Genomic DNA, 27,139 nt, shown 5'->3' on the forward strand with positions numbered 1-27,139 from the left:
AGTATGTGTTGGCAAACGCCTCTGTAAGAAACCACACACTCTTGCTTACTATTCAGTTACAAACACGGAGAACAGATCTCATTTTCTTATTAAAAACACTATAAAGTTCTCAAGAGACTACTCGTCAGTCAAGAGAGGAACAGTATTTTACTTACTGTGTAGAGAAAGATACAGTATCCCCCAAAGACATCGGTACCAAAATAAGGTAACAATTTTAGGAATTGCATGGTGCATAGATCTTGTGCAGAGGAATGAATTTCAACCAGAAAACTTGCACAGGGATATGAATACAGGAGATGAAAACTGGTTTAAACCCTCAGAAAAGCATTAGAAGAAAAATTGCATTATTTTCCCAGCTTTTTAACACTCATTGGCAGCTATTTGCTACAATACAATTCAGGTTTTCAAAGCTAGTATTCAATGAACATTGTGTTATAAACCAAATAAATTCCACGCTTTGCATACCGAAATTAAACTATTTGGACTGAGTCACAATGTACCTTTAAGCCTGCTACTTGATCCTAACTATTGTGAAAGACGCGCTAATATAATTCAACATTATTTAATCAAAGTTAAAGACAAGTTAAAGACTAACAATTTTCATAAACCTCTCTAACAAAAATAACATAAAAATATTCTTATTCAGAAACGGAATGGCTTGGAATAATCTTCTGGAAACTTCTCAGCCCAAAAAACTTCAAAGTCCAGTGTTTATGTCCAAAGTGCCCAGCTTTTGACAGCAGGGATTATTAAAGACTCCCATTGGTTCTGTGTTCCCTTCATTTTCTCTGGAAGCCACAGGGATCCTGCGTGGAGACCTGAGCGCCAGCTCTGGCTGACGGCAGAGCTGTAATAAAGCTGCTCCGAGCATAGTCGGTGCAACAGCTTGTGATATTAACAGCACCTAAACCTTCTTTGACTTTTGATAGCCTATGTTTAAAAAAAATAATATTACAGAAACCTTCCGAAGACTGGCTTCTGACTTATTTGCAGAATGGATTACACATCATGATGACAGAGTAAGCACACGTTATTCTTATGAATAGTAAGAACATTTCCCTTTCAAACTAGCAGATAGTTTGCTTCTTGACACAGGTTGCTCAAATAGTTTCTGAACCTTTTTTAACATAAAACTGAACCGAACACTGGTAACCAAGATAGGCAGAAAGATAATTCAATATTAAAATAGTTATTGTGAAATAAAAACATTTCAAGTAATTTGAAAATGCAAGTCAATTGTTCAATTCATTTATCAAGGAAAAAAAAAACCACAGAAAAAAAAACTTGGAGTGTAAATTCTGAAGGATTTGAGCTGAAAAGCATTGGGACACACACCGTGATTTCTCAGATAAGTTTAGACTCCATGTAAGACTGACTCTGCCATTGGTTTGCTGCTTTCCCATTTGACCCTGTGTAATTTGATCATGCTTTGTTATTCTTTTCTTGTGCTTTCTCCAAATATAAACACAATTAGAAACAGGAGACTGACCGTATCATACTACCACTGGCAAACCTGCCGTTCGCTGCTCGCACAAAATGGACTTCATGCCTTTCCTACTGTTCTCAAACCATTCCTGTTCCCCCCTCCCTGCACTTACTGTAAAGCAGCCCCAGGTAAGTGTTACAACAACAGCTGAAAGCCCCCGACTGCGAGCTGCAGAAGTCTCAGAAATGCAGTGTGGTGCTGGAAGACAGTTGTAGGAAATCAAGTAGACTACCAGCTTCTTAATTGTGTAGAGTAGTCAAATTATCTCAGGTAAAAGCTTCTGTAAGACTTCCCAATAGCAGTCCCTGTCAACCTAACATGAGAGAAAATTCACTCCTAACTGGTAAACAGTTTATCCTTGGGCATCTGAACATTTGCACACAACACCCCCACCACACACCTGGGAAGTTTCTTTACATGGTGAAAAGCAGAACTACGTCCTGCCACAACTGAGCTCAAAATAGCCTGGAAAGGTTGGAAAAAGACTAAAACTCTCCATGAAATTAACAGAGCACAATGATCAAGATTTTTTTCTTTTTCTCCTCAAAGAAGCAATTTATTTTCAAAATACATATTGAATGTTCTACTGCACCACAGCCTCACATTTCTGAGGCCAGGTTCACTCTCACCCTCTCACACAATCTCACACAAAATTATCCAATTCTGTTCTGAAACAATTGGGGTTTCTTCTTCCAATTTTGGCTTGGAAGGCTGTTCCAGAATCCTTTTCTTCTAGTGATTAAATCAACTTTCTAATTTCTAGTTCAACTATACATATTACCAAATTAAATTAATATATATATTTTTAAGGAATACTCATATTTCTCTTTCAGCTTTCGATTTACTATTATTTTGTCTGATGAAGTGTTCAGACTTTCATTCATGTAGTCTCTGTTGGCAGCCCTTATTTTTTTTTTTTTATTATTATAAGTGCCCAACACTGAGCACAATATCCTAAGTGAGGTTTATATCAAGGCTTAGTACTAACAGCTTTTTGGTGCTGAAAGCCTTCTTAGGTGCACGTCGTATTTATGACTTACAGTTACCTTTTGTAGCCATTGATAACCAACAGCTTCTTGGAGAAGTTATTATTAGAGATTCCTTAAGAAAAGCCCAAACTCCAGTATTTTATTTTTTTCCACTTCTACTACACCCTTTCTTTTAGGCAGAATTTGAAATGAACATCATTGGTTTTACTTCCTGTTATAATACATACTGAACTCTGAACATTGCGTTTGCTCACCCTGTATGTCTAGAGTTGGTCAGTTAATGACAAGTTAAGTTTGTGCCAGCAGATAAACAAATTAATTAGCATTATGTAATGGCAAATGCCTAAAGAAGACAGGAGGAGGCTGTTTACCAGTGATAATAAAGAATTTTGGCCTGAATTAATAATATTCGTAGGAAAAATGGTAGCTTTCAGGAAACCTACATCACTGGAAAAGCTTACTGTATTTTTTGACTACAGTGAAGGATGATTAAATTCATTCCTTAAATACATTCATTTTTTATTTTGTCAATTTTTATATACTCCATGTCTTAGAAATGCAGAACTATCATTCTACAATTGTGATACGTAGCTTAGAACATCTTAACCCAAATTGTTCATCTTGAAAACTGAGTTTTATCAGTGCTTTTAAAATATTCTTACCAAAACAGAATAGTAATGAATGATCAGGTTGATACAGGACCTTACCATAAGAAGAGGGAACAAATAATTCCAGAATAGGGAAAGGGGTTGAAGAAACACTGTTTGAAATCTGTCAGACTGGAAACCACTGCAAGTCCATCAGAGTATTGAAGAAAAAAAAAAAGTAGTAGTAGTACAGTGAAAGAGACAAAACTAAGAACGTGATTACCACACTGCTTTGATTTCTCTTATTTTCCTCTTTCTGTAAAGATTTGAGTCCTGTTATTCTTTTAAATGACTACTGGTTGTAATTTTCTTAATTTAAAAAGGTATTTTATTCCTGTCCCTTTTGTATCTTCGAGCTAGTCCATTTCTTTACATTCAGTCCTATGCAGAAAAAGCTATGCATTTTCTGAATTAAGAGTTATGATAAAAAGATACTTTATCTTAGCTATGGGTAGGTGACATTAAAAGGGTAATTAAAGTAAATGAGGCATATAGAAAAAGCCTAGCGACATGTCCATTGGGGAATGTCTATCAGCATACTGATGTCTAGAATATGATCATCATCTAGGCCTCTAGCACATACTTGGGCTGCCAAACACATGACATGTGTGATGACAAGATAAACAGCCTCACTAATTAATTGCCTTGATAGTTTCCACAAGAGGAATCTTAGATCTCTTCTTCATGGCCCTTCTTGCGTGTCTATAATCCAGCTCAACTCGTATAAAATATTCACAGATCTGGTTACCCTTCTTCCTTCTACAGTAAAATACCCACAGTAGCAGGAAGGTTATAGTACTCCCCGTAATTAATTGCTACGTATACTCTGTATCACATTTTGAGGAAAAGACTGCTGCCCCACTGCACCCGTATGTCCACTGCAATCCTGTATCTAACTGTATTTTCCTAACTGGATTATTTGCAAACTTCACTTTGGTAGACGGCAAGGTGCTGTTTCAGAACATAGATATGGCAGAAGCCAAATAAATATTTCAGCACAGTTTAGAGATCTAACAATTTATCCATTTTTTAAATTAAACTTACAACATTAATATAACTATCACATTGCAAATGAATATTAATAAGAAAACAGTCACTTGTAGTAATTACAAGATGCTATAGTAACTTCTTGTACTTATAAGAGACTATAACTTTTTTCCCTATATTGTATTATTCCCTATAATAGGGAACGAACTCACTAAATCCACATGACGCTACCCGATATTTCATAATTATCGCCCTCCCTCCTTCACATCTGCATTTCCAAATTATTGCAGCACCAAAATTCATTGTAAGTATCAGATACTAACATGAATGTATTATGCTTTAAATTTTAAGCACCATGTGGTGTTTTCTGTCACTTATGTTAAATTTTATTACATTTTATGACATGCGACCTGACACATAAAATTTAAATGAGTATAAACAACTTAGCTGAACTGTCTGAAACATTCAAGGAAAGATGAGTAGAAACTTGATTATTTTCCAAGCAGATAATATAAGTAAGCCTGAGAAAATAAGCAAATCATTTACAAATTCCCACCAAATTTGTTGTTCAGAGATTCCTTTGCTTACACAACTAGTTTTCTTTTGCTGTGATTATTCCAAAGTGCTGAAATATATTCCCCAGAGAAGTCTGCTGTTGCACTATAGAACTCCAAATCTGCTGCAAAGCAGTAAAAAATGAACTCTTACATGAAAATTCACCTTGCCAGAGACAAAATGAACCTCATATGAAGCAGAAGGAGCTAATCCCATTTATACAACTCTACTAAACTACACAATGGAGACTTCTATGCCTCCAGACATTTCAGACTTCATAATGGGTTTTTCAAGCTTATGCACGAAGACTTAATAATTTAAAAAATTTAATTGCAACTTTCCTCTCATCTATGTGAGGTATATTTGCAACTTCAGAATGAATATTCTTATAAACATATACATCAATGTAATGACAGATTCTGAATAAACATTACAAGTAAAGCTACTTGGAGGAGCAGTGATAGAAGGAGAAGCTCTATTGCCACTTAAACAGCCTGTATACAAGAACTTGACTACATTAATGTTGTTTCTACTAAATTTTCTTTTTAATGACAATAGGAGCTCCATACTTACTAGCTCAGAGCTACAGGTTTTGTAAGCTGAGTTATACGATTAGCACCTTTTAAAAAATGCTTCTGGCTCACACAATTAATCAGAAAAGTTCAAATGCTCTTCCTGAGTTGTGTATCTGTTAAGTTAGTTACAGTGTTCAGAGAAGAAATTTGTTAATATTCAGTATTCTTGTGTCACTTTTATCACTTCTACCTTACCCCTTCCCAATTTTCCAATAGCAAAATCACTTAAAATGGTGTGTCTTATTCAGAAAGAGAAATGGAATAATTTCTATTCCACTACACTACTTTTCAAAATTGAATTGTTTGCATAGCATGAACAATCTTGTAATGGCCCAAATTTAGAATAAAGATGACTTTGAGGTACCAAGGTATTAAAAAAATCTTAATGTGGATGCCAGCAAGATGAAAGTGCTGGTAAAACTTCCACAATCTCTTATGACTCTAGACTGTCCAGAAAGCAATAATATAACAAATTCCAAGAGAAGTACTATTGTCCAAATGCTGAAGTTTCAGCCTTTCGTTCTTGGAATTTTGTAAATAAACCCAGACGTGTACTTTATATGCTTCAACAAAAATCTCTCTCTCACATTCACACGTACACATTCTCTCTATGTATTTATGTTAAACTAGAATAAAGCTTTAAGTAACTTTTTATCGTCTTCAGGATTTAGCTTTTTCAACACAGAGCTGCAGCTTTCTTCCATTCATTTTGCTGTGAACATCATCTAGAAAACACTTAAAGAAGTAGTTCTGCTTACATGTCTTTAAGTTGCCTTTGAAGGAGAACTTTTTGCTGCCCATGATTGTTTCCGCTCTATTTAAGTTTTCTATTATCTTAAAGGAAAAGGTACCTCATAGCTTGAGTAGCAGGAAAACATTCAGCACGTGAATCTGTTTCACTGAATTTCTCTGAATTTTTTAGAGTTGGAAGGGACCATAAAGATCATCTAGTCCAACTCCCCTGCCGAAGCAGGATTGCCCAGAGCACGTCAGAGCATGTTACTCAGGACTGCATCCAGGCGGGTCTTGAAAATCTCCAAAGAAGGGACTGAATTTCACTGAATTTTTTAGAGTTGGAAGGAAGTTGTTTAGTTCATGTGTTTTTACTGTAATTGTTGTGATCGCACATGGATGACATGTCAATGGTAAGCCTCATCATTATCTTTCACACAGTGACCTCATGTATCTCAGAAACTTTCAAGTCTATATATTCCACTGCAATTACACCGCAGCATTGAAAGCATCAGCGTAAGACGTCCTCTGGTGTCCCTCTGTTACAGATCAATTGCATGTTCAGACAAGATTTCTTCCGTACCTGCTATCAGTGGTGAAACAATAGTGGGTTTCAGGAAGTCTCTGCAAGGGCAGCGAAAGTCAGAGAGATATACAAACGTCACTGGCCAGTGGCTACAGCAGAAGGCTGCTGAATTAACCTGTCTTCACCTCAAGATTGCCACTGAGCTGCTAACTGCAGAATTAGACAAGTCACATGATGTCACTGCTTCTCCCCATCCCCCCCCATAGAGGTTCAATAGCATTATGACATCTCTAAAATATTTCAAGATAGCTGGATGGAGAGATGCTTTATACCTATGACACGACAAAGTAAATGCTGTTCTCCCCTTGGGAAGATGGAAGAGAGAGCACGAACCACGTGTGGCACATACCAGTCAGGCTACCGGGCGCAGTACTGGAAGGCACTCAGTGCTGAGAGTGATTTAATGATCAATAGTGAAATATAACAGAATTGCCCTCTGCCAACACATGACTGACTACGTGATCACTTCGTGCACTGGGCCTAACAGCACTATAGCCAGTATCGAGAAACACTTTTCGTGATCAGATTGTTTTAGAGCAAGTGAAGACAGAATTAAATCACAATCTATAGATGTCAGCCTGGTGTCACCTACTAGGCAAAATGAAGAGAATCTTTCCCTTGAGGAGCTGAAGTACTCTTTCCTTGACTGAAAACCATTTCACAACTATTTGCACTTTAAGTTCCTTGTGTTTAAAGAGGTTTCCTCACAGAGTCCAATGGGGATTCTACAGTGTACCATGTTCCATTTCTAATTAATTAATTAACAATTATTGTAAATTCAAAGGAAGTCTCTTCCTTTCTCCTACATAAGCACCAATTAAAAAAAGACATGCAAACTTTTTCACCAAGAGAAAGACCGTAAGATAAACCCTCAGTTCCAGAAACTGAGAATAACTGTAGAATACATTGGTGGCAATGAAGCCAAAAAAAATATTCTTAAGTAAAGTTTGAATATGTTAACAATCCAAGCTTACTTCCAAATATCACAGCTATTTTCATAGATTTTCTAGCTTGCTACTCCCATAAAGAAGGTTTGAGAAAGTCACTAAAAAGACTATATTCTAAGTGGTATTCTGATACCTGGGTGCCAGATGGTAGCTGCCTTTCAAATACTTCATTTTTTTTAAGCTTAGCTATTGATTCTTTTTCCCCTTGCAAGCGCACCCAGTAATCACATTGCAGAACACGGAACACTTGCCTGGCTATACTGAGTCATAAATGCCTGAGACAGAGCACTTATTTACTACTCTCTACTGTACAAAGAGATATCAACAAAAAGCCTTTTATAATACACCTTACACTCGCAATTCAACACATGAAATCATGTTCCTCTTATTTGCTTTGAAAATGTCCTCAATGAAGCTGTGAAGCTGGCGATCACAAGAACTGCCCTTCCTGTGAAACTTACTTTGCTCATGCAACACAGCTGCGTCTCTTTCAAAGTGACCCATCTTAGAACCTCTAACAAATTCTAATGGATGTTGAGGATTGTGGTTTGCCAGTCCTTTGTGTTACTTCCAGGCATTTTTAAGCGCTACTTTTCCAGCTTTTGTGGTATGGGCTGACCTAACTGTTTCTTTTCATACCCTATACAGTGGCAAGAGGAAAGAGGGAGAGGAGAAGAAAAACAAAGCTACGCCTCGTGTCTCCTATTTCTAATAGAAAGACGGCCACGATGCTTGCACTGAGTAATACTGGTGTTATATGCATGAAGTCACTGGTGACATCCTTCAGCACTCTGTGGGGCTCCATTTCAATCTCTCTTTGCACACTGTGTAATCATTGTCTTTCACAAAGAACATCTGCTAGTATCTCTACATCAAAAGCTTCTTATCCTCTTGTAGTTCTTTCATTTGAGAGTACCCCATATGATGTTGACACTATATTTTTTAATGTCCTCTCTGATCTCTTTCCTCTAGGTCTCACGTAACTCATTGTATTCGACCTGCTCCCCTTGTCTGCTGCGATCTTCCTTCATCTGCCCTCTTCAATCGTATGTGTTTTGTTTCATTAGAATGTGGCTTTTCTCTACAGCCTATCTGCGCACCTACGATTTCCTCTTTTGTTTCAAATGTTGCTTTCTTTGATTTGTCATTCAAACTTCATGTTCCTTCAGCCAGAGCTTAAAATCTCACCCAGAACCGGAGAATGAATTCGCTCATCATTGTGGAGACGTGTTTTGTTGTTAGGTTTGTGAGGTTTGACACCTTTACTGCTGTGTAAGTCATTAAAACGTACACATTGGTGTACTTGCCTCATATTCAAAATCTTTAAGGCAGTAAGGACTAAAATTTGTTCCTTTTTTTTTTTTTTTTCCAAAAGACATGTCACAATATATTAAATACAAAACAGGTAGTCTGTTCATATGTTTGACATCAGTGACAGAAATAACTAATTAACTGAATTATTTAGTTAAATGCTTTGGATTCATGCTGGTATTTTCATTATAAAAAAGCATTAATAATCTGTTGATACTTTCATTTAACATAAGATTCTGTTGTCATTTTTATTATAATCCTATTTCTTCAACTATTCATCCAGTAATTTGAGTTTGCTTTAGGCTAGTTATTTGCAATTTTCCTGTGATTTTCATCAGACATTTCTTTTTCCATTGACAACAAAACTTAACTAGGAGACTTGATACGTGGAAGATGTTGCTTCGACCCTTCAGCATTTAACTATACTTAAGCGTTGGTTCAAAGACAGGTCTGCATTAGCATCACAAACCAGACATAGTTCATTCCATATTCAAATAAACAGTTAGAGGTTGGCTCTTTGCATCTCTCATGTTGAGAGACGCACCTCGGAGGACTTGTTTGAAGATGCACCAGTCATTGACAAATATTTGTTCAAAACTAAGGGACTTCTTTGTCTCAGGACAAATAATTAATCTGATTTCAAGCCATTTTTTTTTCACCTAGCAACAAACTTAAGATCATTTTTATCAGTATTATATTCACTTGGGTTGTATCCAAAATGGAAATGGTGTAATTATGAGAAAGGATACATTCATATTTCTTTTCTCTAATGAGTGCCTTGCCTAGGTTGTATGAGGAATTTCATACACTCTTTTAAAACCGCAGTCTTATTCATCATGACTTAAGTCAGGAAAATCCTTGATGACTTCTCAGTATCTTTAAACAACTCTAAGAGGAGTTTATTCTCAACAAATTTGTTTAGCAAATTTCTGTAAGGGAAGTTTGCCTGCAGTTTTCAAATCATTTATGCTTATCTGTGAATCACTTGACAGATATCTGAATTTTTATGAGGTGTACTGCAGTGCGATTTCTCATCACCCACGCCTAATGATAACTCTATGTAAGTGGGAAAGAGTCAAAAATTTAATTGGTGGTTGCCTGTTATCCTACAGAGCTACACAATCAACAAGTGTTTTTTCATAATACCAAAAAAACCTACCACCCCATCCCCCCAAAAAAACCCGACCAACCTATGCAGCACTCACCTGCTATATAAACCATGAAATAGTTAGGAAAAAAGTAATTTACATGGAAGTCGTAATGCTTTCTTAAATGGAAGCTACTGCAATAGCTGCTTCTTCAAAAGCTTCTGAATTGCCAACACAGTATGTACCACATTCATACTTCAACTACAGATTTAAGTCCATGTAAACAGGTATCCAGACACTTTGTAAATACTGTTGAGGGTCATCAGTTGTAAAGTTCGAATGAGAAAGCTATTAAACACAGCTGTCACACTTGAAACATCCTTTTCACATAGAATTGAAGCTAAACCCTAATGAAATAAAAGGAAAGATCCATGAATTCAATAGGTATTTGATCCACATAGTTGGCATTCATAATGAACCATGTCTATGCCTTAAAAAAAACCAAACTCCCTATAGTTTGTCCAGCTGCTATTTCCTCCACCATATAAGACAGCAGGAGGAGGTAGTCAGAGGTATGTTCCTTGCCTTTACTCAGCAAAGCAACAAACTAAGCCATGCCAACGTAAAGGGAAAAGCAAGGCTCAAAATGTTATTTTAGAACTCACGAAAACGTCTTGCCCTTCTGGTATTCCCAACAGTCCTCCCTTCTCGAGCGACACTCCACATTTACTTAGGGCAACCTGTCTAAGAGAGCAGACCTACTTTAACTCCACAATAAATCCCTACATTTCCCTTAATTAGCTTTATTGTGTAAATTGCATTCTTTGTTTCTGACGGAGTATATATATCTAAGTGTGGTTAGATATTTTGAAAAAATACTGAGAAAACAGCTGTGTGCACTTCTCATTCATATTAATAGTGAATAAAGTGTGAAACAGAACTCTCCACAGATGTGTCACATGCCTTTTAGATTAATGCGTTTGATTTCTCATTTTGCATAGCAACGTTCATTGAGAAGAAAAGACAGTTTCATTGGCTTTGGGAAGTTCAGAGGCCAGTCTTTACACATACAGTTAACATATTAGCTATAACTATAAAATCTCTCAAACTGTTAATAGAGAGCTGATTCGATTTAGAAACCTAAAGCTCTTTTTTTTATTATTCAGCACACAGTATATGAAACAATACAGTGCACACAAGATTACTGGGACAACTGTGGCATTGTGGGACAGAACAGAGAAACGACAGGAAACTTTGTAAACCCGAGAGAGGAAAAACATCTTTAAAGACCAGGAGTAATCCCTCCCTCCATTTAGTTTTTATTTGTTACCCTCTGCCATAAGGAAAAATGGACAGGGCCAGTGATGATACCTGAAAAATCTAAAATATGGGAGGGAAGCCACAGAATAAGACTCGTCTCCTCTCCCTGTTACACAGTCAGATCCACACCCGACAGGCTGACATAAAGGAAAAGTTCAAACTTTGCAGCAGAATCAATTCTTGCATTTCTGAGAGGTGGCATCTGCCACTTCCCTCCTCTACTCAGCTCTTTTAAGAAGCAGCTCTCTTGCATGTACGCTGTTTTGCTCCCAAGTGTACACCGCTGTTAAGTTCACATAGAGCTTCTAAACTAATTTACTCACTGTTATACCAGCGACATAAATGAGAGCGCACTTAACATAGCTTTAAAAAAAAAATTCATTTGGCAAAATGAAGCGTTCGAGTTTTATGCAGACCAAAATCTGTATCATGTTCAGACTTTATTAAGTAAATGTGGGTCTGAGCAACTATCAAGGAAGAAAAAGGAAACAAGGTGGGGGAGAAGAGGAATGTGAAAACAACCCAGAAACTGTATCAATGAATCCCGCAAGGGGGAAAAAAAAAGTAATCAGAAATAGACTTTCAATGCAGAAAGTAGCTGTGAATTCATTTTCTTTTGCAGGCAGTGAACATTCAACCCAACAAAACAACAATAGGAGTGAGCTGGAACCATTATGCCTTTTAGAGAAAAGAGGCTCTCATCGAAGGAAACATTTAATGTGTAGTCTGAAACTATCATAAGTGACAGAGATAAAATAGTGCAACACTGAAGAGGTTACCTTACCTGGTCTTTTATTTATATCCCATTTTTGTCAAAAATTAAATCCAGGAGATAAATCCCGTTGAAGTCAGAAGCACATACAAACCAGAGTATAAAGAATGAATATAAGGGGTTCTTCTGACAAGACACTAAAACTGTGCTATACTTCTTCCTCTAAATCACAAAATTACATATTCTTGCTTAATGTTTATGCTTAAGCTTACACAAAATGGAAAACTTCAAAAAATTAATTACTTATGAAAGTCAGACATTTGTGTTGCTAAGTCACACAGGTACATTTGAAACGTTTGTGAGTATTTCACGCTTTCATGTAAACATAAAAGATTGATTTCTGATGAAAAATGAATCTACATTAATTTTTACCTGATCTTTGGCTCTCTAAGTTTATGAGAGCAGAGCTTCATTCTACAGTGTCACAGGAAAGTGTCAAGTAAGATGTTAAGGACAGTAGTTGCTGATATTCCCATTTTTATAAAGTGATTTGAAGCAGTACCTGCAAATACATCCGTTTGTATCACTGCTATTTCCATCTTCTTACTTGGTTCTTCCATACTTGTAGACCCAATTGTCATGTTATATATTAAATATATTTTCAAAAGTCTTTAAATATCTCTGTAAAATTGTTTACTTTTAAATAATGGTTTAGTCATGTTTGACTAAATTCTGGGGGTTATTTCCTTCAAAAGGACTCTTCAAATCAAATAAACAAATGAAAAAAAAAAGCAGCCATTACCTACTCCTAAGCAGCCAAATAAAACAGTACACGAGTTAAAACAAAAGAAAAATAACCATCTTCATCCCCTTCTCTTCTCCCTCAAGGCCCCACACTTGCAACAAGGCAGTAAATCAACAGCAGCTGGTGTTTCACACCACTGGGTGGATCCAGGAACCCTGCCTGCCATGAATGACTGTCAAACAGCAATTAGGTCTACGCAGGAGTTGAAGGCCACAAGCTACAAGGTTCAGATTTGGCAAATTTAAAACCACCACCTATGTATGAGATAAAAATCAGTCTCTTTCCATCTTAACACTTAATCCAAGGCTCGACATGTAAATACCCATATAAAGCGTGAATAACCAGAACAGAGAGTATTGGATGAACCTCTCTCCCACTCTATTTCTATTTTACAGAATGAATTGCTAAATAAAGAAAAATTAGGGTTATAATTTTCACAGAAAGGAAACCAGAATAACATAAAAAGGGAGCCCAAATCCCTTGACTGCACTTCCAATCTAGCTATTTCTTAATACTGTCAACATGACTAACTAAAATTTTGCTCTACAGTATGACACCCACAAGGGATTCACATTTGTAATTAAATAATCAACAGGATGAAAGAAATACATCATAAAAAAAAAGGTCACTATCTAGGGGAGAAAAAGCAGGCATTACGCATTCCTGAAAACTGTCCTTCAAAATCTGTTATCATAGCAAAAATATGGAGCAGCTTGTACAGATAGAGTGGGAGAGATGAACTGCAGCCCTCTGAAGTCTTGGTGGTGACACCCTGTGTTTTAAGTGTAAGAGGACGTGTGAGTGTATCTATGGTCGGGAGAAGTCCGTGCTGCAGAGTGCACTTTTGCTGGAAAACAGCAAACACTTGGGTGTTCAGGATTAAGGAAAAAAAAAATCACCCGCACCCAAGAGAGGTGACCTAATAGTACAGCTGGGATGAATACAGCTGGGATGCCAGCTACTGGAAAGGGAAGGAAAGATAATAAAAAAAGACAAGACTTTTGCATTAATTTTATTTTTGTGTTTAAGCCCAAAAGTCTTTTCATTTTACGCTCTAATGATGGGTTACTCTGATTTTGGTTCAGCTAACTTTGCATAAACTCAGAGGTAATATTTAAAGGCTACTTTCTCCCTTGGCCAGGTCTACGTAGCAGCTGCAAAACCCATTTGTATCTCCTGGCTATTCAGACTTAGTTCTGTCACTACTATTATGTTTTCTGGTCCGTATTTATTTTTATCTTCTAGCAAGGTGTAATATTATTTGAATTTTCCCTTTAAATTATATAATGGGCAACCCTGTCACAAGAAACAGAGCAAAAATATTTACTCTGAACACCTAAAGATGAGAGCTTAGCAAAGTATCTTTCACTTTCCCAAGACAATTCTTACTGCTCGAGGGAGGCGGGGTACACTAAGCACTATTTTCATGGATCTTTTGAGCCAACATTTCTGTTTATGTGCCTTTGGTTTTGCTTTAAGAGACGGGTCTGTTTTCAACTAAGGTCACTTACATTTTCTTATCTTCTAAGCTTAGTCTTTTCTGATTACAACTAAGTACGTACTTCTTCTGCATTAGTCAAGCGGTAAAGCCATAGGAGTATGTTAAAACCATCACGTAAGAAACAGAGTGGCAGTCACTGTAACCCTTGACTTTCCTGTTAAGGCTCCTATCCTTCATGGAAGAACGTATTTTCTGTTTGCAAGCCTGAGCTAGTATTCATTACCTCTGAACACATAACTTGCTATGCTCACATCCCAAATATTTCAAATTCAGAATGGTGAACTCCAAATCATGTGTCTGATAGCCCCAGAAAACTGCATGTATACATAAATGTCATTACTGAAATACAGGATTCAAAAGCTGTACTTTCTGTTTGCGGATATTTTCAAAGTATACATGTTCCTGTATTTCAGACAATGACTGAAATTCATGAGATGATGCACGTGCTTAAAGAGCTGCTGGTTAATGTTCTAAAGGATCATGTCACTGATGTAGGACAAGTCTTCTCATGCAGTAGATAAACTACAACGTTGTGCTGATCAACAAGTGAAGGCTGCTTTTGGGGCTTTACAAATATCTACGGAAACAGTAGTGAGCTACAGCTTTTCATGGCTATTACTGCAGTTTTGTTTAGTATTTTTATACTAAGTAATCCAATATGATACCTTTCAGGACTTCCTCATTTCAGCTGAAGCAGAATATAGCAAGGCACACTGCAGCAGTATTAAGTGTTATTCATTAATATCCTTAGCTGCACAGGTTAATCCTCCTTCAACTGCAAACAGCACAGATAAACCTTTGAGACTCTGCAGACCTTTAAGGGGATATAATGGTCTATATATGCAGGCCTTCCTGAATAATTTGAACATACATTATTGATGAAAACAGAATTAGAAGGACAAAAGTATGCACAGAATGGATGCTATAGAGAGGAAGGAAGGAGAATTAATACACTAGATGTAATAATGTATGTAGTACACATAATAGCAGTTTACCTCCAGGTGGACCTCCTTTGCAAAGGACATTAAGGGCAAAGGAAAGCATCACATGCTTAATGGAAAGTGCCCTTTCATATCACATCAAACGTGAAATTCTGTGAGTGCACTGGTGATAACATTTTGTCATACATGTACTTGCTATCAGTATGTGCATGACTGTCTCTTAGAAACAGACTAAAGTAATGCAAACACCAGGGAAGGGCGTTGCTTGGGAACAGAGACACTCATTCAGCATATCTTAATAGAAATGTGGTATTTTTTCAGAGTGGTATAGAGATTTAACATTTCAGAAAACAAACAAGCATATTTATGCTCAAAAACATTCTTTAGTCTTAAAATACTAAAATACTATTTAATAAAATTTTTAAAATATTCATGTCCTAAATCAATACAAAGCTTTATCACATGTAAAATTTCCTTTTTAGACAGAAGAATAAATACCACTGGGTAATCATTAGGTAACTGTCTTCCTGTTGGATGTTGAAATGAACAAAAAGATAAACATGCATTTGAGGCACCTAGAGAATAGCAGAGCATCTTGAAACATCAGGCTTTACTGAAAAGGACAGGTAAAATACCTTAAAACACAACAGTCTTCCATTTTTATTTCTGCATGAATTTGAAGTAACTAGGTCACAATGTCACTTTTTCCTGAATCTACAAATTGTCCTAATCAATCACAGAAACGATACTCAATAGGAGACAAACCGGACTTATGACATGCATATGTTTATATTTACAAGCATAGCAAGGGGCCATTCAGGCACTCAGCTACTGATAGAAATCCCTCCCAGAGTGTAGGAAGTTTTCCATCAACAAAAGAGTTGATTTCCTTCCTCATTCTTTACACAAAAGAATACCTTATACTTACTGAAAACTTGTCCTATATATGTTGCAGCCTTACTTCTGCTCTCTATTTTACGGTGTATATCAGGAATTGCTCTAGTAAACTCAGCGGAGTATCGACATGGATATACACACACATCTGCCTTGACTTTGGCAGCTTTTCAGCTAAAAATTTGGCTTGGAGAAAGTAGCAGCAAACCAGCACGAAAGCTCCCATTTAACAAGAACTAAGACTAGAAGAAACACCAACTACCCTGCCCATTCCTATGTTTAACAGCAACAGAAATCTTTTTTTTTTTCCCCCAAATGCTCATGTTTTCAAGAACAGCTTTCCAAGACTGACACTAGGGAGAGAGTATCTTTCATGAGAATAACTGATACTGCAGGAAAAGTCTCAGGAAAGGATGAAAATGGGTCCAAGAATGGGTTGATGAGCTTAAGTTGGTTAGGGTCTTTCCATGCTGTTTCAGTGCGTTATTCATGGTTCTGCAGTGAGTCACTTCTATGACAAGGCTTACAATATCAATAATTTCTTCATTTGCATCATGTAAATAAAATATACAGTGAATGAACTTTGCTTCTGATTACATTATTTAACTCAAACATGGTGATTACAAATGATGGTGTTTTACATGAAACAGCATATTTTGGAACTATCTTCCGAAATCCCTGTTGAGACCTCAAAATGAAAAGCAATCTGCCATTTTAAGTATGTAACTTCCTCTGTCATGATAGCATCTCTTACTGCAAAATGAGAAAATTAAATCACTTGAGAATGCTACAAAAGACAGAAAACTTTAAACTAAATGCCATTCATAATGCTACAAAGCAAAGCAAATGATGTGTTCTCTTTGATATAGGAAAACATATTTACAGCATTATCTATCATTAAATAGAGGAAACTGTCAGATACATTTTTGTCACGATGATGGCTCTTTCCCAGAGTTAGAATATGCTGTTAAAATAATAGTACACATTTATATTGGAAATTTAAGTTTATTATATGTTTGTGTCTCCTATATTAGCCAGCTAAACGAAGTTCTAGCTCACTGGTTTGCAGCAGCCACCAAACACAGAGACTATAGCAAGACACTGAGGTGTTTTTGTGGTTACTTTCACAATAGCTAAGTACTGGTCAACTTTTTTGAAGAGATTCAGGATTCTGTTACTAACCATTTCAGGTCACTAAGAGTGCCAGAGGGCTCATTTTTATGCACCTGGTCTCCGGCTGCTACTCCAGAAGAATCCTGCTTTTTATCTGACAGCCCTATGCAGATACCTTGGATACCCTGTGACACCTCAAGTTGTACGGGGTGTTCAGGCAAAAAAACTCCTCCCTTTAGAAAACTTCATTCCAACAGGGGTATCTGATAAAGGCAATAAACACAAGTGACAGTAGGTGTCTCCGGCCTAAGACTGCAGAGTTGCCAGCTGCATGGCACAGACCATCGTTTCTTTCCTAAGCAATTTGAAGAGCTGCTTGTATGGCAGGGAACTACTGTTTTCTCCAACTACATCAGTTGTTCCTCAAATAGAAAAGACACCATCTCTAAAAGCTGTGCCTCACTTTTTAAAATATTGCATATAATCAAACCGCTTGTATGACCTAAATTATCTTTTCCGAGTCCTGCCTGGAATCTTCGGATCCCAACTTGAACTCCTACCACATCCATCCATATACAGAATACACCCTATGACACAACTTACAAGAGATCTCTACCAGATGTGACAGGTTTTTTGTTGTTTTGGGGTTGTTCGGTGTGTTTTTTGGTTTTGGCAGCAACTAGATTCAGGGCTTTTAGAGCTCTTTGCGCTGATGTGCAAAGCGGTCAGAGCTGGAATGAAGTTCTGCCTTTGCACCCTACCCTTGATTTTATCTTTGGCTATTAATTCTAGCAAGTCACTTTACGTCTTTGTAACAAAGCTCTGAGAACTGATAAAAGGACACATTCACTTTTTCTTCGGCAGAAAAAAAAAAGAAAGAAAAGATTTAAGGTAAAAAGCAAAAAAGCATGAGGAAAACATTCAAAACTGGGTAACACTTCCTGAAAGACAGTATTTTTGTAAAGAAGAAATTTCAAGGTGACCAGAATTATTTTAACATGCAAAGCTGGATAAGCTTTGGTACCTGATTTTTCCAGCTAAAAAAAATAAGGTGAAATAAAAAAAATAATTCATGAGAAAGACATGTTCTGAACCTGACTTGATAACCTGACTCCCATTTCAGTCTCTTAAAACAAACCATTTTACATCCTTCCATATATTTGCTATAAGGGTTATGCAATGTTTGTTTAAAAAAAAATTACAACAGTCATTACAAGGTATTTAAGTTCTTGGAATATTTAGGACAGCTTTTGAGTGAGTTCAGGTGATGTCACAGCTATCAATAATAATACTGAAAAGATATGTTGCATTTCTGAGGCTTAGGCTGTACTCCTCAGACTAAAGGCAGTTTTTCCCAAGAAATGGTTTCCCAACATCCAATTTTGGGAACACAATATATTGTAGAAATACTGATAAAACCTGATAAATACTGATAAAATTCAAAACCTGCCTGGACAAGTTCCTGTGCAACCTGTTTTAGGTGGACGTGCTTTGGCAGGGGGGTTGGACTGAATGGTCTCCGGAGGTCCCTTCCAACCCCATGTGATTCTATGATAAAACTTACCTAAAATTTCAAGAGTATCGAAGCTGCTTCTGGCTCTCCTGTCACCAAAAAAAAAAGCCTATATATATTCCTATTACTAAACTAGACAAATATATCTCTATTACTAAATGCAGGTGCAAAATGTCTTTTTTAGGATTTTATTTTTATACAAGCATTCTTCACATTGGTCTTTGTTCTTTCCACCATATTTTTCAGTATGTACAATATGGATATAAGCATTAGTGTGTAAGAACTGTTTAGTGGTTCACCTAGTGAGAACCTTTTTCCTAATCCTTTATATTAGGTTCCAACTTTTGCTGGGAGTTAGTATAGACGCAAATCATTATTTGCAAGTCAAGTAATGACTTGAGTAATGACTTGTATGAATTTGACCAATACAAGCTCTTCTGACTGGGCTGAAGTTAAGCAGTATCTCCACTGAATCTAACTAAATTAACTGTGGTAAACAGACAAGTGTGAATCACTAACGCCTTCAATCTGTGACTGTAGCTCCTTTCAACAGTATGTCCCAAAGACTGCAAATTTTAGCTTACTATTATTGCCTATTTGTCTGCATAAAAAATTTCAATTTATAGATAAACTGTGCCCCATCGCTATATTAATCCACCCACCCACCTCCCCCAATATTAGGATTTTCGATATATTGTATTTCCTAGGAGCCTGAAAATGCCCCGAGCTTGTAAAACCCCTCAAATATCTTTACCCTGGAAAGGCAGGCTCTGCATAAGAGTACTTCCTCTGTGCCTGGCTGTGAAGGTCACTGCTGAGTGAGCTCAGGTCCTCGGATTCAACCCAGCCGTGCAAATATATTTGGTTTTGCTGACCAGGGAGCCAGAAGCGGCTTTGAGAGTCTTGAGACTTTATCTATAAAGTTTCATCAGTATTTCTACCATATATTATGTTCCCAACATTTAATGTTGGGAAACTGTTTCTTGGGGAAAAGTGCACCTGGGTGCAGACTAATGTTTAAAAGATAAAGTTACGCCTTTGGATGTTCATATACCATACAGCTACATTTAGGTCATATATATTTAGGAATTACATGTTACTTTCAAGGAGGGGAACCTGTTATTGACTGAAACTTTTTCAAGCAATATTTTTCGTGAAACAAATCCACACTTTTCCTTCAACTTTCCCAAGTTTCCAAATTATGGAGTTCCTCCTCCTTTCCTGAGTCGCTAAATAGTGCCCTTACTAAATAAGGATGTAGATGTTTATTCTCTTAGTACAGAAAAAAATGGGATCAAAAATTGGGTGGCAGAAATTTCACAGAGGACCCATGGTCTTTAAGAAAGGAACTCAATTAAAAATTTAAATTGGTGCCATGCAAATGTTACTTCCTTTTTTATTTTTTTCCCCATATGCTATTTTCCTTTCAAAACTTTAAAGAGAGTAAGTATAAACATGCTCACATATACTAGAAAAGACTGAATAAAGCAGAAGTACTGCTTAGCGATAGACGACAGATTAGTTAACACAACCATGTATCAATTAGCAAAAACCAATTAAGAAAAACTGATTTACAGGATGTTTATTGTTCATACATAAATAGGAATTTTATGCCGACTGTATTAAATTCAGAACATAACTTGCAGACCACATTTTGCCACAATTTTTCAAGTTTCAATTTTGAAAATGAAAGGACAGTTACTGGAAATTAATATAAAATGGGCCCACATAATAAAGCACTAGAAGAACACAGTCAGAATTCAAACACATTCTTCATTGAGTGAACAGCCTGTAGCTCCACTACCATTTATAAACTTTTCAAATTTTTTAATGGCCAGTGCTTTAAGTGAGAAAGCAACCTAATTAGAAAAGATTATAGAACCAGACATTTCTAGGTGATGTACTAATCATGTCTTTTTCCAACAATAAGACTTAGATCTTCTCAGCTCCATGATTCAGTGTTTCCTCCCATAAATAATTTACAATAGCCACTGTGAGCCAACTTCAAGTCTGTGCGGGCCAGAGGTAAAATTAGCTGCAAAATGAGGGACATCTCTCACAATGAATGACAGTTGAGAAGTTTGCCCTAAAGTGATTTGGATTTCTAAGCCATCTCCCAGGGGTTAGAGCTTATCTTTTCTAGTTACATGCATGCATGTTGGGATTTGGCACAGACTATATGTCTTACTCTGTGGGATTGTAGCTCTGAAAGTGTTTGCTTATAATGTCCGATAATGCTCATAACTGTTACATGTGTACACTGAGCAAGGAGTACATACCAGCAATAGCAAAACATGTAATGGCTGATTTTTCTCCAGGAATGATAGAAGTTCAGCTATATCACTAATCAAGTCTGACTACAGGGGGAAATTTAATAATGGTACGCTATTTTATATAGGCATGATTAAAAAAACCAAACAACTAACCACCAAAATATCCCTCCCACTATGAAATATTCGTCATACATACTGTATTTGACTAAAATGGCAGTCTGAATAGATCCACAAAAACAAACAAAAAAAACCCCAACACAAACGAACAAAAAAGTAAACACCAGAAACAAAAGAAAAAAAACCCACACAAAACAAACACCCACAACCCCACACCACACCCACCCACAAACAGACACAAACCAACAATCTCGGGCACTAGAGCATGCCCTGAAGTGCCACGTCTACACGTTTCTTAAATACCTCCAGGGATGGCGACTCCACCACCTCCCTGGGCAGGCTGTGCCAGTGCCTGACCACTCTCTCAGTAAAGCAATTCTTCCCAATATCTAATCTAAACCTCCCCTGCTGCAACTTCAGACCATTTCCTCTGGTCCTGTCATTATTCCCTTGGGAGAAGAGGCCAACACCCACCTCTCTACACCCTCCTTTCAGGTAGTTGTAGAGGGCAATGAGGTCCCCCTTCAGCATCCTTTTCTTTCTGCTAATGTCTATAGCCTAAAATAACAGAGCGACACCTGTGTCTGTGAGGAGAGGCATATCTGTGCTGTTATGGATGCTTTTCAGAATTCTCTTCTGATGCTCAAGGCTAAATTGACACCAACCATACCAAAAAAGATGTTTCTGGGGGGTGAGAGGAGGTCAAACTATATCTGGTCTCCCATAATCATTTGTTAGTATTAAAGGAAAAAGAGAGGAGAAAAACCTTATGAGGTGTTCTGCATTGCTATTTAGCATTTTTTTGGAGGTCCTAAGAGTTTCCCCACAAAGTAACATATCACTGTCAGCAAGACAAAGGAGCAGGGAGGAAAAGGAGTCCTGTAGTGTCATCTTCACATCAAAAATGTCACTAAAGAATATGAAAAAAATGAAAATAAAGATGTTTGCTTATAAAATCATTATGAAACAGTTTCTTTTTTCTAAAAGATAAGAAATGGGTACTTCAAGTCAGGGTATTTCTTGATATTATGGGGCCTTACTGTAATTCTTGTATCTCATTAATGTACATATTGAAGTTTGTCTCAAAATAACTTACCCTTTCATCATTCAAAAATCAACACGATTCTGAGCCTTCAAGGTACAGAGCCTTCAAGATAAAATCTTGCAGTCCTTCAAAAGCATGAACCAGACACCGAACCTCAGAAAACCCCTAGAAATTCACCTGCTTTTAGTGCTGGGTTAATGTTAACAAACCATCAGGCTGATATTCAGGATGCTGCTCATTTCCATAATGTTTTGTTAAACTAGGTGCTAAACATGAGATCACTATGAATGTATCTAGCTGATGAGTATGAAGCTTATAAATTGTTCAAGCATGCACGGTACATGAAGGCATTTTCCAATGATTAATTAATGTGAACTGGTTCATAAAGGTATTCTGTAATTCAAATCCAAATTCCAGGGCACTGGTAGCCTGACAAGTTGTCTCTCACAAAACCTGAGATTCTTTTTGGAAATGGCTTTGAATGGCTGACATGACTCTTATCCCAAAAGTATCAAAGCAATTTACACATGAAAGTGTACAACTGTAACAAAGAGAACTTCAAAAAATAGGTTGGAACAAAATACAAAATCTTTTATTTCTAAATGCAGAACTCATTTCTTTAAAGTACCTTTCCCTAAATAATTCATTCTCTTAAACACAAACAATGTGTCTGCTGAACTCTACATACAAAGTTCCTACAAGCTGGTAAGTTTTTTTCCGGTTTTTTTTTTCCCCTACTATCTGGAAAAGAAGAGTGAAAGGTTGTACCTCTTATTGCAGTTTTAACTATTTGAGAGGTACTTATACATCATAGCAGAGGTACCTATAGAACCTCAAGAAGTCAGAAGTCTATTCAAAGTGTGAATTGTTAACTCTAGCCTTCCTATTTATAAAGGACTTTAAACTATGGCTTTGTGACTCAAATCCTTTTTTTTCCTCTCCGTATTCTAAGTAGCCAGGCAATTAGGTTAACAGTCAAGCTACCTGCATATAAGAACATCAGGAAACACCTATGTTCCTGTCGTATGTTATTACTGTGTTTGCAATATGTTTGGTAATGAGAAAAATAAAAACCAGAGGCATATGATTATTTCTGTAATTTAACTTACATTTTTCTAAAACCACTAATAACTAGGATAATTTAGATCTCATAAAAGAGATAGAGATGTGCTACTGAGTCTAAAAATCAAAGCCCATGAAAGCCTTTTAATACAAGATTTAATCAGACATGTTCAATATAAGCATCTGCCAACTGAATCTTATCATTCTTATTCATATTTCCTTTTTGTCCACTTAGCATCATTGGACGCAATAATGCAGAGAATCAATCTGCACAAACCAACACCATTTCACCAGATGTGTTCTGCGACGCTTGCTCTAAAACAAGAGTTTAGCACAGTTTGCAGTAAAACGTAAAAACCAACACAAACAAACAGAAAATCCCAACCCCAAATCACAAACAAGTCCCCTCAAGAAAAAATAAATGACACCAGCACCCCTAATTAGCACTGGCACCTTATGAAAGACTAGAACACTTCCACTCACACCCAGCAACTGTAAATCTCACATCTGAAGTCATCTTCCAGATTTTCATAATTGTTCACCTGTGCCTGTGGATGATTGCAAGCCAAGATGAAAGGTTGTTGACTCAGAACATGAGGCAAGATGAGGAAATTGTAAAATGAAGTCCAAGCAGCAGTTATCTCAACTCTCAGCATACAGAAGCTGGTTTGCAAAAGTCGAACTGGAACCACATGGAGCATTTATTTTACAAATACACCCCATTATGAAAGCAGTAGCAATCATCATTCCATGACCTCCCAGTGAAAGGAGTGCAGCACACCAGCCAAATTTGTTGATATTTACTTCCTGAGGAAATGCACTGTTTTGTAGCTTAAGGCCCTATGACATCTGCTCTGCACAATGCTCTGATACCAAACCTGATGCCTTCATATACCCAGGCTGCAGGGAAGGAGGAGGAAGGTAGGGATGCTGGGAGTTACGGCATTTGTCTTCCCAAGTAACTGTTATGCATGATGGAGTCCTGCTTTCTTCGAGATGGCTAAACCTGGCTTTTCCATAGAAATACCTATTAATTATGGTTCCAGAGCAAGACATACGGGTTTTTACCTGCTTGGAGGCCAATGCAGGGTTGCGAGGGTGGATGGGTATAAGCTTCACGGGTTGAGATAAAGTTTTTCAATATTTTCCTCTTCCATTACTGTTCTATTAATGGTAAAAGAATATACAAAATAAAGCCATACAGCACAAGCTGCTCTCAACACCTGATGATCAGTTGTGATCACAGATTCCTGTCCGCCCCCAGCAAACCACCATTTATACATTGAGCACAGTGTCTACGTCTGTGGTATGGAAAATTCCATTAGCCAGCTTGTCCCGTCTATGCTCCCTCTGAGGCTGAGAAGTCCTTGACTTAGGTAAACAATAAAAACTTGTTATCACATTATTCTCATACTAAATCCAAAACACAGCAGCTACTAGAAAGAAAATTAACTCTATCCCAGCTGAAACAAAAAAAAAAGAAGAATTTCTTCCTATGTGCACCATTCAAGTTATGCTGAATTTCACCATCATTGTATTGGGCTTCTGCTCTAACTCCTCACAGCCACTGCTCACCCTTGCTACCTTGAAAGAAGTCAAAAAACTGCTCCTTCACAGCAGACCACCTTCCAGATCCTTTAAGAATGTACATTACAACACAGGTCTCAGCAGAAGCCTGTGGGTAAGCCTGATCAATTGTAAGAATAACCTACTGTAAGAACTACAGCATAAGAAATGCCCATTTACTCCTACTCTGCCTTCCCTACCTTGTAATGGTATTTACAAAGCTATGATCTTCCCTCTACTGCCCTTATAAAACTTTTGTAAGAAGTTTTGTCAAAGCCTGTAGGAAATCCAAGCAGATGATGGAATCAGAGCACAATGCGTGGCACCTCCTGAGCCAGAGCTAAGAATAGTACCTTGTACATGGCATAAACCTCAAAGAGCGATGCCATATCGAAACTCTCCTGCAATGCCTGGTAACTGTTCTGACGTACCTGACTTGTTGGGGGAGGAACAAGCACAGTCCTTTGAAAGGGAAACTGCACCCATTTTTTTATTGGAGTTATCAAAAACTTCCTGATAAGGCTCTTGTTATTACTTTTTCTTACATTTAATTGCAAAAGACATAAAGGCTGGCTACACGACATACACTTAAGATGACAACGTCTTTTCCTGCTTCTAGGAGCAGGACAATCCAAATTTACCATAGATACCTAAAGAAGTTCCCCAGTTGTTTCACAATTACTCTGGTCTCTAGTAAACAGAAGTGGAACTGGGACATAAATGGAAGACACCAAACAGTGGTACTTTGTATAAGTTTGTTTAAATATTACAACTATTTGTAATTTATGTTACTGTACGCATTATCCTTTCACCGCTAAAACCAAGAATATAATATGTAGGTAACAGAATTTTCCTTTGAACTCTCGATGAGAACACCATATGGAGAGGGTTCAGCTATTAGTTTCAAATTCATTTTAGGTCTGTGAAATGCAGATAATTCATTAAAATGCAAATATGCAACGCAAATTCAGAGAGAGTAAAATGCTCTTCTTTTTAGTTCATTTCCACATTAAATTAAAGATCTTAACCTGTGTATTATGCAAATCTTTATTACATAAAAAATAAGAATCCTAATTTTCAAAAAAATTCTTAAAAAGCATTAAAGACATTGAATGATTTCTTCATCCTGATTTAAGCACAACTCCTTACCTTTCACTTCAATTTATAACAACTCTGGAAATTGCTCATCTAAGTCCTCCTATGTTCCTAAAAAATGATACTATAGGGGCTGAGTGAAGGGGGAATTTAAATGTGTTTGTGGGCAAAAAAGGGTAATACTTTATCATTAAATAAACTCTTCATACATAGCACCAGTACAAGTTCAACATACCTACCCCTCACCAGTATAACACATCCTACACTTCAGAAAAAGCTCATCACTGCACATTACCAGCTAACCAGCAGCAGCGTTCTCTCTCTCTCTCTCTCTCTCTCTCTCACACACACACACACACACACACACACACACACACACACACACACACACACACACACACACACACACGTTGCAAAGTTGTGCTTCAACTATTAGCAATCTCAGCCCCACCAATATATTAAACAAATATCCCTCATGCAGTGCAGCTGGAAAAGGCACTAAAGCAGGATCAGCTGGCTCCTTTGAGGATGTCCACAATTAACAAATCCTTTACAGCTGTATTCAATAACTTCTTGGCATGGAGACAGGACTCTTTTTTAATGATGCCAACCACATGTTCCAGTTAACTACTCTATTTCTTACCTATCAATATGTATTAGTAGCATTAACAGTAAGATGAATTTTCTTTTGGGCACAAGGATAACATCAGAGGATCTTATCCTGAATATTTAGTTCAATTTCATTAGCAAGTATTCAATAAGGATATAATTTTAGAAGTATGATGATAATAGCATCTTTCAGCATCCTAAACTAAATTCAGTAGTATTCAGTAAACTAAACATAGTTTACTCCAACCAGGCAATCACATACAATTATCTCAAAAATATTGTTTCAAATGTTAGTTCAAACCAAGTAATAGTTAAAAAACCCCCACATTTTTATTTTCTGTTACATTTTCTACTTCCAGCTACATGCATAATCTGTCATTATCACTAGGATCTGAAATGATTAATTATAATTAAAAGGTTTCTCAAACTCAAACTTACTAAAAAAAAAACCCCAACCCAAATGTAAAAATAGATATTTCTATGACAATTTCAGCCAAATTTTGCCGATTTGGCTCAAAGTCCAGGAATAGTTTTAGTAAATATGCAAGCACTTGATTGGACCTTCATTTAAGTGGGTAGAAATTGCAGAGGCATATAGATTTACCTCTGTTTAATCAGATGTCAGCGTGGCCTTGTGCCTCTGATTTTGCCTGAGTTTCAGAACTAGGCA

The sequence above is a fragment of the Numenius arquata genome, chromosome 11 (genome assembly GCF_964106895.1).
Source record: "Numenius arquata chromosome 11, bNumArq3.hap1.1, whole genome shotgun sequence".
NCBI classification, from domain to species: domain Eukaryota; kingdom Metazoa; phylum Chordata; class Aves; order Charadriiformes; family Scolopacidae; genus Numenius; species Numenius arquata.